The sequence below is a fragment of the Polypterus senegalus genome, chromosome 8 (assembly GCF_016835505.1).
Source record: "Polypterus senegalus isolate Bchr_013 chromosome 8, ASM1683550v1, whole genome shotgun sequence".
NCBI lineage: Eukaryota > Metazoa > Chordata > Cladistia > Polypteriformes > Polypteridae > Polypterus > Polypterus senegalus.
The window spans coordinates 148,865,715-148,879,273 of record NC_053161.1 but is presented as its reverse complement, the minus strand read 5'-3'; the positions used below and the strand labels follow the sequence as shown (position 1 = coordinate 148,879,273).

General features: G+C 37.3%; 1 protein-coding gene across 1 annotated transcript in view; it reads left to right on the top strand.

Moving 5' to 3' along the window:
• The window catches only part of LOC120534371 (thyrotropin-releasing hormone-degrading ectoenzyme-like), a 922,228-nt gene that overhangs the window by 520,763 nt on the left and 387,906 nt on the right, over window positions 1–13,559 (top strand). The window lies entirely within an intron of this gene.

Sequence of the window (13,559 nt, the reverse complement as noted above, 5' to 3'; positions counted from 1 at the left end):
GCAGATGATACGTAAATTTCATAAACATTACAACCCGAAAATAAACAAGACTGTAGAGAGGCTCATGATTAAATGAACAGTAAAAAAGTAAGAGCGAAGCGACGGTGACTTATTGAGGCAGGCAGACCAGAGCACAACAGGACGGGGCTCGATGTAGTCCGCGTTAAGTCAATCTAAAATGCAGGCTCAGATTTGAAAAAATATATCTTTTCAAGTTCTATTTGGATATAAGTAGGTTCTATTTAGTCGACAAATAATATCTTTGGTCTCCGCTGCGAAGCGCGGGTATTTTGCTAGTTTGGAATAAAACTTCATTGCTTTAAAAAAAAATAAAAAATTCACAGCATTGTACTCATTCACAATTCGTCATAATTTAACCACATCAGAGTCCATACACATTATGTAAATGAAAAATAACGATTAATCGGAAAATCGATATTTTTACCCAGGCCTAATGGTGATGAACAAGCGCATTGGCCATTGTAAGTGAGGCCTTTAGATTCTTAGATGTTACCTGGGGTTTCTTTGTAATCCCCTGGAATATTGCACACCTTGTTTTTGGATGACCACAAAAGGGGATGGTAAAATATTTTTAGTTTCCTCCAATTGTACGTGACCTGCATTGTTGAGACCAAACTCTTTAGAAATGGTTTTATTACCTTTTCTGGCTTGGTGAGCATCAACAGCATTTTCCATGCAATCCTCAGAAATCTCCTTTAATTGAGGCATGTCATTCTTCCACAAACCTGTGTGGCAAAGATCAGACTTTGATAGTGGAGACTCAAATCTGTAATTTTTAACTAGGGTAATGCCTCCGACGCTTGAACCTGATTGTAACGAACTGATAATCCTAGAGGTTTACATACCTTTTCACATACATACAAATATGTAACACTGAATTATTTTCCTCTAAAAATAAATGACAAAATATAATGTTTTCGTGGCCTTGTTGAGGACTGATCATTTATGTTAGGTAGAATGCCTAGAGGGGGCTGGGAGGTCTCAAGGCCTGGAACCCCTGCAGATTTTATTTTTTCTCCAACCGTCTGTTTTTTTTTTTTTTGTTTTTTTCTGTCCTCCCTGGCCATCGGACCTTACTTTTATTCTATTTTATTATTTTATTTATTACTTATTTACTTTATTTTATTATTTTATTCTATGTTATTATGTGTTCTCTGATTTTACTTCCTACTTTGTCTTTTTTCTCTTTCTTCATCATGCAAAGCACTTTGAGCTACATTATTTGTATGAAAATGTGCTATATAAATAAATGCAGTTGCTATACAGTATGAAAAATTACTGTAAATACAATATGTATGTTATAAGTCAGAATTTTGAAAATTATAACGGACAACAGAGAGTTTGCTATCTGAACACTTCTGGGCGTATCTTATGGAATTTGGACTGCCGATCACAAAAATCACCCTTACGTTTTCTCATTACATATCATTTAATTGAAATTGCCTGCTTTTATGATTCCCTCTCATATTTTAAGTCTGCTGATATGATGTCCACAAAGTAAGTTATTTTGTTTAGTCATGTATTTGATGCCCTTTGCACAACATGTAAAGGATATGCCAATGTTAAGGGATGTCTCAACATGCTTAGTCAAGATCGCTTGCCATCATGTTGATATCATTTTGTACATACAAAGATGTATTTAGCATTTATTGTCTAGAGTACATTTTGTTAGGGCAGAAATGTCTTGCCAATATCACAACAGCCGTGTTACACGCTGTTACATTTATGGCGAGTATACACTGAAGCATTAAAGATGCAGCATGACTGCACTTGTTAAGAAAGACTAGGAGTTCTACTTCAGTCATAAAACTGTGGGCTCCTCACATCTGTTGTGGAACATGTCAATGCTGTCAATCTCAAAAAATGGTTCAAAAGTACTTGGAAGTCAGTACTGCCTTGTCTCCATGATATGGTGAGAACAGAAGGATCACATGACAGACTGTTACTTCTATCTGTTATATGTTGTCAAAATAAACAGCCTTGACACACAGAAAAAGGTTTGGGGCAGCCACCCATTTCCTTAATCCCTGGCTGCAAAAGGGTAAATATATGTAAGGTTGTGAACAGATTTGAGTCCAAAACAGAACTGATTACAGAGGGAGGTTGGCAGAAGTGACCTCTTCTGGGCCGGCATTGGACTCAGGCAGAATTTCCCATATTTGATCTGCAGGAAAGATTAGTGCACCCCGCCACCCTGTGGCCTGGCGTGGAATTACCTTTGATTGGTCCCTCATGCACACGTCTGTGACAATGTCTATGGCTTCTCTACTGCAATAAAGAAATATACTGAATACCCCAATCTGCCTTCAGCCATGAGGCCAGTTCCACATGGTGACAGTTTGCCAGTACCGAAGCCACCAAAGATATACAATCTAGATGAGTCAGACAAAGATGCCATGATGCAAGTTGAAAATTACAGTATTCCAGCTGTTGAACCATTTATGTCTGTTGAGCCTCATGCGATAACACAATCAGAAATAAACTAGTCAGGGACATTGTTTTGTCAAAGGCAGAAACAGAACTGTTTGGTTCAAGACTACAAGGATGGTGTTTGCTCTGGCCAGGTACAAAGATTTCTGTTTTTTAGGGCCAACAGAAGGATCTGGCAAATTTCGTCATGCAGATTTATAACCACTTTTTCTGCAATGACATTGATGGGCTGGTAATGGCTTTGGATTGTGATCATAACTCTAAACAATGACGTCTGTATATTGATTTGTCACTGTTAACCCTAAAAGCTGTCTTGTTACGCAATGGCAATACTCTTCGTTAAATATCCACTGGCTATGCAGTACACATAAAAATTGAAATAGAAACTGTTGCTGAAACATATGCACTACAGAACAACAACTACAAGTGGAACATCTGTGCTTATCTCAAAGTACTGGAACTGCTACTAGGAATGCAGCTCAGGTATGCCAAGTACACTAAAAAGAACTGGCTGCTCTGTAAGCATCAGCTTTCAGAGCACATAAACCACTTGTTGACCTAACAATGAAAGTTTGTCTCCTCGTCATATAAAACTTGGACTGTTGATAGAGTTCATGAAAATGATGTATAAGAAAGGTGAATATATTAGACAGATGTTTCCATGAACACCATATGCCAAGGTTAAGGAAGGTATGTTATGTTGGTCCACAATTCGGACACATTATCAGCAACAAGCAGTTCAAAGATCTGCTAGTGACGCTGGAGGAAATCACATGGAAGGCATTCCAAGTTGCTGTTGAGAACTTTTTTGGCAACTACAGAAGCACCAAACTACATCCAGCTGATTTCTTCAATAATATACAACTAGAAAGGGCAACATATCTCTGAAGATTTGTTTTCTGCATTCACACTTAAACTTTTTCTGTGCTAATCTTGGTAAAGTCAAAGATGGACAGTGAGAAATGGTTCACCAGAACATTGCAGCTATACAAAAGCATTGCTAGGGAAGTGAGATTCATCGATGTTGATTAAGTATTATTAGACACTGAAATTAGAAGCATCAGATGCTGAGTAGAAACTTTTTGATGAATTTAAGTTATTAAACACGCTAAATTAAAATATAAAAATTTATCTCATGTTCCACCAAAATCCTTTGTGATACAATCATTTCACCAAAAGGAGAACAGCTAGATGAAGTAAGTTACAAAAGACGCACCATCACAAAACCTGAACACAACGCCAACAGTGAAGTTGGAAGGGGAACCACTGAAAAATCAAAAGACTTGGTTTCACCAAAAGTAGATGAAAAACTGTTAATGGGGTCAAGAGTGGAAATGCTGAGAATCGAAAAACCAAATGACATTCAATACTTTGAGCACACACTCTGATGTTGCTTTGAAGCTGAAGCCATAGTTAAAACCAAAGTGTAAAATTGTGATTAAAGATAGAATGAAAACTGCTAGAAATTGACAACCAGAACATGTACTGCTACAAAAATTCCTAACTTGACGCCATACAATAATAAGAAAGTGAGCTGACACAAAAATCATGAAACCGGACAATAACCCTAAAGCACACTGCCACAACAATCTAGACACAAGACTATTAGAGAAGCCAAAACAAGAACTGCTGGGAATCAAAAATCAAAAGGTTTTTGCTCCTGAGACCTTATGCTGAAGCTATTTGACTACTGGATTCTCAAACCCTCAGGCACAGAGTTATAAAATGAAGAATCCATGATGTGACACTAGTGGGTTCTGGGAGGCAAACTAGAGGATCCTAAGAACACAGTCACAAAATGGTACAACTACAAAATGGTGATGCGATAATCTTATAATTAAAAAATAAAAGACAAGGGGCCTCATGTATAAATGGTGTGTACCCACAAAAATGTTGCGTACTCTCGTTTTCACACTCACATCACGATGTTTAAAAACCAAACTTGGTGTAAAGCCACACACATTTTCACGCCAGCTAAATCCTTGGCGTATACAGGTTCTCCGCTCGGTTTTACAAACTAGTGGCACCCAGCATCAAAGCAGTACTTTTGTTCCGTGTGGTTTCCCTTTCATTTTTAGATCCACATCCCTGACATGGCTTTATCAAATACATTGAAATTAGCTGCATGTTGTTTATTAGTTTAAGACATCTAATTGTAATTAACCTGTAACAATATAATGGGCCACAGAATGACCAAACTATTCCAAATACCATAGCTGCTTTAGCGTTGTCAGTGTCAGTGCACTACTCAGAGTATTTATCCCACTGTATCACAGCTGTACAGCAGCTGATCAGAAATAGAATTATCGGTATACAGCATCAAGAATACGCTGCCTCAGCTATGCGCACTGTTTATTGAACTGCTCTCATACGACAAATGATTCAGAGCCTTTCCTGTAGGGACATCACGGTTCAGAAACAGTTTCATCCCAAAAACTATAAACACACTCAATCAGTCCATCAAGTGCTCCTTATCGAACTGTTTGTACTTATAAGTACAATCACCTCACTGTAAATTTGTGATACAGTTATAATATTACACAACCAGAGCCACTTTATAAAGTGAATATTTACATAGGATGATAATATCATTTTTAAGATGAAATGCAGCAAAATATGTTTATTATATTATACAGATAAAATATTAACATAATTTAAATAATCTGTATTGTTAATAATTAAACATTTGAGGACATGATGTCGCAGCGCTAGCTAATTCACAGATTGTTCCTGCCTCGTGCTGTATTCTTGCTGGGACTGGCGTGACACTGGATGGATAAATGGATAGAATAATGAAACATGTACTACGAAGATATTTCAATGTTCCTTAAAGTTTTTGAAGAATTGGCGTTCTAAGCTTACAGATGGCTTGACATCTATTACAGAGCTGATTATGTGGCAATTGGCTACTTGGAGAAAGAAAAGTAAGGACAGGAATTGGGGGTTAGTATATTTGAAAGAGACAGCACTGCTGCAATAAATTATTACATCGAAGGTCGCGCATGGTGCAACAAGCATCTTGCATGAGACAGGAACAATCACTGGACGGGGTGCCAGTTTCTCACTATCACTGTGCCACCGTGTGCCCATGTTTAATAACATGCTTTAATTCCTATCATGAAAATGATATCAAGTATACATCTCAGTATTTTAATTATTCAGAGAGTTGTAATATTACGAATGTAATGGATTCTGCGTCCTGTCGGAGGAAGAGAAAGCCCGTATAAGAAGCACATAGCGATTCACACACATAGAGCACATAGAAGAACACATATAAATCAAAGCATTTAACGTGCTACTTTAGTTACGATGGGATTTGAGAAACTAGTAAATTAAACTATTTTAAGATGAAGTTTATGATGTTCTACTTCAATGACAAAATAAACTACACGATTAAAGTGGAAATTTCGAGATTACATTTCTGGGTTTTTTTTCCCACTGTGTGCCTATTTTTTTTTTCTTTTCTCTGTACCCTAATAAGCTTCCATATCACACTCAGATGGTGGACTACAACTCTCCTTTTCACGGTGACTTTGATATCTGACAAATTCTCCATCACTCAATCAGCTTCCTTTTGTTGTTTATATCACTGTTTAAACCAACAAATAGTACGTTTTTCCTTGCCTCCACTTGGGATTCGCTGAAATTCTTCTATTTTCCTTTGTGTTTTGCCCATAGTCATGGCTTAGAACATAAGAAATTTGACGAACGAGAGGAGACCATTCAGTCCATCAAGCCTGTTTGTTTTCAGGTTTTTATTGGATTTTGCCCTGACTTTAATTTACATTTAAAGGATTTCAATATTTAGCCTATTAATCCACTTACGTCAGGGCCTAATTGGGGTTAGGCTGAGGGACTCACTATTGTAGGTATTTGGCACTCGTTATAGAGCAATTACATAGTGTTTCCCTGTGTCAAGGTTGTAAACCATTAGGTTGTTGCTCTAGTCCACTTGTGTCCCTTAGCAAATCTCTATAAAAAATATACAGCATGCATAAAATTGCAACATACAGTAGGTACCCACTTTAAAAGTGCTTTAAAATTGTGAGCACTGTTGTGTAAAGGTTGTTTATTGTTTACGCTGAGGCTAATAGAGATTAAGAAAATTGCTGAATATACAACAGAGGAATGAGACATGATCCCAAGAGGATACAAATCCAGCTCCTCCACCATTAAGCGGCCTACCGAGAAAAACAGAAAACTACTGTGGAGTAACAGTTTAATAAAACATCAAATGCCAACATATTCACAGTTGGTTTGTAGAGTCCTCATGTGGCAGAATACATTTGCATATGCAGCTTGGTTGTTTGTCTTTTTGCTTGGATTTGAAATTAAGATGTTCTGTCATACATTTATCCTAAGGTGAACAGCTTTTTCTATACATGGTGATATTTGATTTGTATGCATTATATTTCTGAATGTAAGTAAGTTCAACATTTTAGACATGGACTTCAGCCTGATACCTGATACAGTGCGGAAAGAGCGATCTGTTAAGTTTCTTTTGCTGCAATTGCTGTTGTATCTTCATGTTTAACTCTGTTGCTCTTTTGTACACTTCTTTTATATTATTCAGTTTAGTTTCCTTTATATGAAAATTCAAATTATGATTTGGTCACGCTTCAGTCTATGCCTGGTGCCTTATGCTATTTCTCTAAATATCACCAACTTTAGTAAATAAAACTTCTACTCTTAAGGATATTCTTAAATACTTCACCTTGAAAATTTTTTATCTTTCATTTTCTATAAAACAGTAGATGTTTGTTTCACCAGTGTCTTTAAATGTCAAGCAGCATTTCCAGAAATCTTCAAGATGCAAATACGTCCTTTGCAAACCCTCACTATCTTTCTTTTAAGATACTTAACGGCCCCCATGTGACCTGTCCTTGTCCAATTCCACACATTCATCTGATTCCAATAAGAGTGATGCCACTTCATAACAGTAATTTGTGCCAGCACTTTGCAGATCTAACATTGATTGCTGAAATCATTGTCAGTATGGAGTTTGCATGATCTCTTTGTGTCTTTTTGGAGTTTTTATATCACTAAGGATGTGCGTCTGGTTAATTGGTGATTCCAAATTGTTAATGGTGGTTGCATAAGCAGACTCATAAACACATTGTCCAGGGTGACCTCAAATTGGAATGAGCAGGTCAGGAAATGTATTGAAAATTGGGAAACCTGGCTTGTCTGCTTAGAAGATTCTTTGTGTCTTTTATTATTTTTATTTTTAGTTTGTGAGAATTATGTATTTTTTCAGTTTAATTTTTTGAGCTTTATTTTCTTATAGTAATGTGAAACAGTATCTGCCCCCTTCCTCACTTCCTCTATTTTTGTAAAATTCATAACATATAATTGTTACTGATTTTGCAAACAACTTTAGTGTAATACACAATATTGTAAACACAATACACAGTTTTTGAATGATTATTTGATTAATTGAAGGAAAAAAGTTCACCAACATCTGTGTCACCCATGTGAAAAAGTAATTGCCCCCACAGATACTCAGTCATACAATAGACCAAATATAGATGATAACTTGTTAAATGAGACTAGACACACTCAAGCTTGCTTTTTTTCCAGCCCTATTGAATCTAAACATCACTTAAATAGAACATTTCCTGTAATGTGATGTTGGCTAAAACGTTTCAACAGGCAGAATGCAATACTTTGATCAAAAGAAATTCCAGAAGACCTGAGAAAGAAAATTGCTAAAATATATCAGTTGGGAAAGCAATCTCTAAAACCCTGGGACTCCAGCGAACCACTGTGAGAGCCATCATCTCCAACTGGAGAAAAGCTGGAACAGTCATAATTCAGGCCAGGAGAAATAACTCTAAGAGTACATAGAAAACGTATTCATTAAGTCACAGAAGAACCCAGACAAACATTTATGAAACTGCAGGCATGTCTGAGTTAAAGTCAGTGGTCATGATTCTTCCATTAGAAAGACACTGAGCAAAATACTATGGTATCTATGGGAGAGCAGCAAAGAGAAGCCCACTACTAAACAAGAGGAACATAAAGGCTCTGATATTTGTCAGAAAACCATGATTCCCTTAAAATGTTTTGTGATAATGTTCTGTGGAATGATAAGTCAAGAGTGGATCTTTTTGGAAGAAACAGGTCCTGTTACATTTGGCACAAAGCTAAGACAGTTTTGCACAGTGAGAACATCATACCCAAACTCAAATGTGGTAGGTGATAGTGTAGTGGAGTGGGGGTGCTTTGCTGTTTTCAGGGTCTGGGCAACTTTCCATAGTATTAATTCAGCTCTATAACAGAAAGTACTGAAGGACAATTTTCAGTCAACAGCCCATGATCTGAAGCTCAAGTGCTTACAGATTATACCTTACTATAACATACCATGCAAGCACAGGGCACAGATGCACGTACACACCACACACCCGCTAGGGTTAATCTAGCATCATCAATTTGCCTAACCTGTACATCTTTGGACTATGGGAGGAAACCAGAACATGCAGACTCCATGCAACAACAACAACAACATTTATTTATATAGCACATTTTCATACAAAAAAAATGTAGCTCAAAGTGCTTTACATAATAAAGAATAGAAAAATAAAAGACACAGTAAGAAAACAAAATAAATCAACATTAATTAACATAGAATAAGAGTAAGGTCCAATGGCCAGGGTGGACAGAAAAAACAAAAAATAAACTCCAGACGGCAACAACATTTATTTATATAGCACATTTTCATACAAAAAAAATGTAGCTCAAAGTACTTTACATAATAAAGAATAGAAAAATAAAAGACACAGTAAGAAAACAAAATAAATCAACATTAATTAACATAGAATAAGAGTAAGGTCCAATGGCCAGGGTGGACAGAAAAAACAAAAAATAAACTCCAGACGGCTAGAGAAAAAAAAATAAAATCGGTAGGGATTCCAGACCATTTGACTGCCCAGTCCCCTCTGGGCATTCTACCTAACATAAATGAAACAGTCCTCTTTGGATTTAGGGTTCTCACGGAAGGACCTGATGATGATGGTCACGTAGACTTCTGCCTTTTAATCCATCCATCATTGTTGGAGCATCATGATGCTTTAAGTAGGTGGTGGTGGCGCAGGCCGGAAAAAGAAACAGAAGAGAGAGTAGGGGTTAGTATGGATTTTAGAGCCACCATGAATAGTTATTATGATGAATTGAACATACAGAGTATCAGGATTAAGTTAAAGTGAAGTTATAAAAAGGCCATGTTAAAGTAATATGTTTTCAGCAGTGTTTTTAAGTGCTCCACTGTAAACCTTGGTCTCCTTACTTCAATGCAGCAGTATTATGGTGCTGCTGCAAACGGGTTCTGCAAGTCCACCTCTGAAGTGCAGAGAAAAAATAAAGCTAAATGAAGTTTTGGAATGACCAAGTCAAAGTCCTGATTTGAACCTCTCTGAGATGTTGTGTCAGGATCTTAAATGGGCAGTTCATATCCTAAATCTGTCCAGTGTGGCTGGACTAAAACAATTCTGTAAAGAAGACTGGGACAAAATTTCTTCACAGCAATACCAAAGATTGATCTCCTGTTACCAGAAAAATGGATTGTTGTTTTTGCTGCTAAAGGTGGCACAACCAAGTACAGTGGAACCTCGGTTCACGACCATAATTCGTTCCACAACTCTGGTCGTAAACCGATTTGGTTGTGAACCAAAGTAATTTCCCCCATAGGATTGTATGTAAATACAATTAATCCGTTCCAGGCCGTACAAACTGTATGTAAATATATTTTTTTAAAGATTTTTAAGCACACATATAGTTAATTATACCATAGAATGCACAGTGTAATAGTAAACTAAATGTAAAAACACTGAATAACATTGAGAAAACCTTCACTACAAACCGCTTGTTAAAAGCACTTTTTTTAATGAGTTTTAAGCACAGGGAAAAAAATGAACATTTCAAAAATCTGTAATTTAATAAACAACCAAGAAAAGTAACATTGCAAAAAATGCATGCTACGAAACGATTGTTGTAAACATAAATGAAGTGGAGGTTAAAATCCAATAGAAAAAAGTCTTCATTAAATACAACAAGTTTAAAACAATCCTCGGATCTGTCTCTTTAAAAGCAAGCCTTATGCGTCCAGCAGTCTCTCTCTCTCTCTGGCGTGTGTGTATGTTTGTCTGTCTCTCTCGCGTGCGTGTGTGTCTCTCTCACGCACGCGCGTCTGTGTGTGTGTCTCTCTTTCTCTCGCTGCACAGGGAATTCATTGGGAGAGACTGAACACTTGCGGAAATCATCGACGCGCACAAACCGAAAGGGAAACTGGCTTGTTCATATACCGAGTCTGTGGTCGTGAACAGATGCAAAAGTTTGGAGAACTTTTTTGGTCGTAAACTGATTTGTACGTGTTCCGAGACGTTCGTGAACCGAGGTTCCACTGTATTAAGTTTAGGGGGGCAATTAATTTTCCACATAGATTGTATTGGTGTTTGTGATTTTTTACTTCAATAAATCAAATGTATTGTGTTTATTCAGGTTGTCTTTTGAATTATATTAAATTTGTTTAGAGACAGAAATAATTAAGTGTTATGAATAAGCAAAATCAGGAAGAGTGCAAGTACTTTTTTATGGCACTGTACTTGTCATGTCAAGAAAGTTTTGCAATTTCTTTATTTAAACTATGTCACACTACCTTTTTGAAAGTTGCTACAGGTACATAATGGTTGCTAGGGCATCATACCTGGCTGCTAATGTCCACAATCACAGTATGAGCTGAGAGTTTGTATTGTAGTGACATGAGCTGCTTTGTCAGATTTCATACAGAATCTACCAGTAAAAAAGTCCTTAGAAAGTTTAGTTTTAGACATCCTTTTATAGACTCTAGCTGATCTATTTTCATTCAGTGTTTGCCTTGACGTCTTGGCTTGGGTAATATTGTAGAATCTTGGTGAATGAATTCTTTAACACTAGAATTCCTGAAGCCTACAAAAAAACTCATAAACAGAGTTAACTAGGAGATGTGCATATCTTTCATAAATCAAACAAAGGATTTGAGTCTGGGACAGCAGGCTGCTTGCTGCTTGTGCTGATCGATGCATTTACAAAACAAAAGACACTGATGGGGAGCTGGGATTTTTCAGAGGTTTCAGGAATTCTAGTGTTAAAAATCACCCCTAACAACAATTATGGGTAAGTCCTCCTGTTTAGTAAAACAAAACTCAGTTCCTAGTTTTCAAGAAAGAAAACCTTTGTTTGATTTCTGAAAGATTTGCACATCTCCTGCTGTACTCCTTTTAGCATCCAAGCAGTGATCTCTGAAACAAAGAGCAAGTAGTCAAACCTGGGCGATCAGTCTGTGAAAAGAATAGGTGGGCATTCATGATGCAAATCTTTTGTCAATTTCACATTTTTTGCTGTTGACATATGTTTGGAAACAAATGTATTGTTTTAGGTTGAAATTAAATCGAGCAAAGGTACCAACATTTTTAACAAGGAGCTGCATGTAAAAAGCCTGAGATCAAATTATTACAGTTAAATTCACCTTGTTTTTATTGCTCAGAGCAAATGTGCCGATTTACAAATAACAAAATGTCTCCTGTTTACAGTGGGCTTCACAGACTCAAGAGGATTAACATTTATTCAACCAAATCCGTAAAATCATTCTCTTTCTGTATGGGTTTTATATCTAGTGTCTGGTGTTTTCTTTGTAAACCCTCATCCTCCTCCCAACCCATTGATTTAACTAATGCTATATGTTCTTATGAAGCAGGTATCTTGTGCTGCACTGAACTTCACAATGCTCTAATATACTGTGTGGAAACTGGCCTGGACAAAGACAGGCAGACATCGTTAGTTCACCCAACACACATTTATTTACAATATTTACAAATAAAGTGCCACACACAACCCCAGGCCTCACAATGCCTCTCTTTCTCCGCCTTGCTTCCTACTGACTCAAGCCATCAAATGGAGGGAGGTGGCCCCTTTTATATACACCCGGACGTGCTCCTTGTGTCCCCCGATTAGCTTCCGCCGGCACTCCTTAGTGTGGTAGAAAGACCAGCCGCACACCTGGAAGCACTCCGGGTGTCCCCGGTCTTCTTCCCCCCAGCACTTCCGGGTGTGGCGGAAGTGCTGAGGGCCAGAGCTTCTCAGGCATTGGGGCGCCCTCTGATGGTGACCACGGGCCCCTATAGGGTTGAGTTTCTAAGCTCTGTTCCTGTGATCCCCAAAGCCACCAGGGCGGTCGCCCCCTCGTGGTCTGGAGGAGGCGTAAGCCCTTCTCCGGTCATTCCGGGCATCACGGCTGGGTGCCACCCCCCGCCACTTGCCACAACTGTAAGATCCTGCATCACCACATTCAGTTTTAGTTCATTTTAGTTACACCTTAATCCCTGCAACAGTTAAAAGATGGACATTGGCCCTTATTACTTTTTTCATTTCTGCTTCTTTGGAACTAGTTTTATTCTTGCAAAAGCAAAATTCTGCAGCAATAAGTGTCCACAGAAAAACTGTCTTCAGCAAACAAATGCACCACTTAGTTGCTTGCAGTTTCCAACAGTTAATTTAGTGGATGCTTAAAACATGGTGAAAGGTTTCCCTTCAGATTAAAATATTATTAGCTTTAAATTATGTGCCTTCTGATACAGTAGCATTCCTGCTGCTTCTGAAGAGCTTGTGGATACTTTCCTTCCAGAGCTAAACGTGTGTCACATCAAAATATGTTCTTCTTAGTCTTCAATAGTTAACTCTATAGACAGGTGCTGCATTTAGACTTTTTGAAAGGGATTGCACATACATCGTCTCTGTAAAAGGCATAAATAATATGGTTACTCTTTGACTTCCATGGTTTTATGAGTGATTTTCATTTACATTTAGTGTTTCTCTTCACATTTTATGTTATGTTTTGCAAATTTAATTTTTGTTTTCTTTATGTTACTTTTAAAAATTCCATGAAAGTATGTGGTAAATTCCAAAACTATGTGATAAAACCATAGTTCAAAAGAAGCTTATTATACTTGAAATTATATTTATATGTACACTGAATTTGTAATGGAGAAAATATAACCAAAGGAGGTTTCTAGCTTCCCACATTTGTAATTGAGTGGATTTTTCCACTGTGCTTTTATCACAAAGCAGATTTGTCA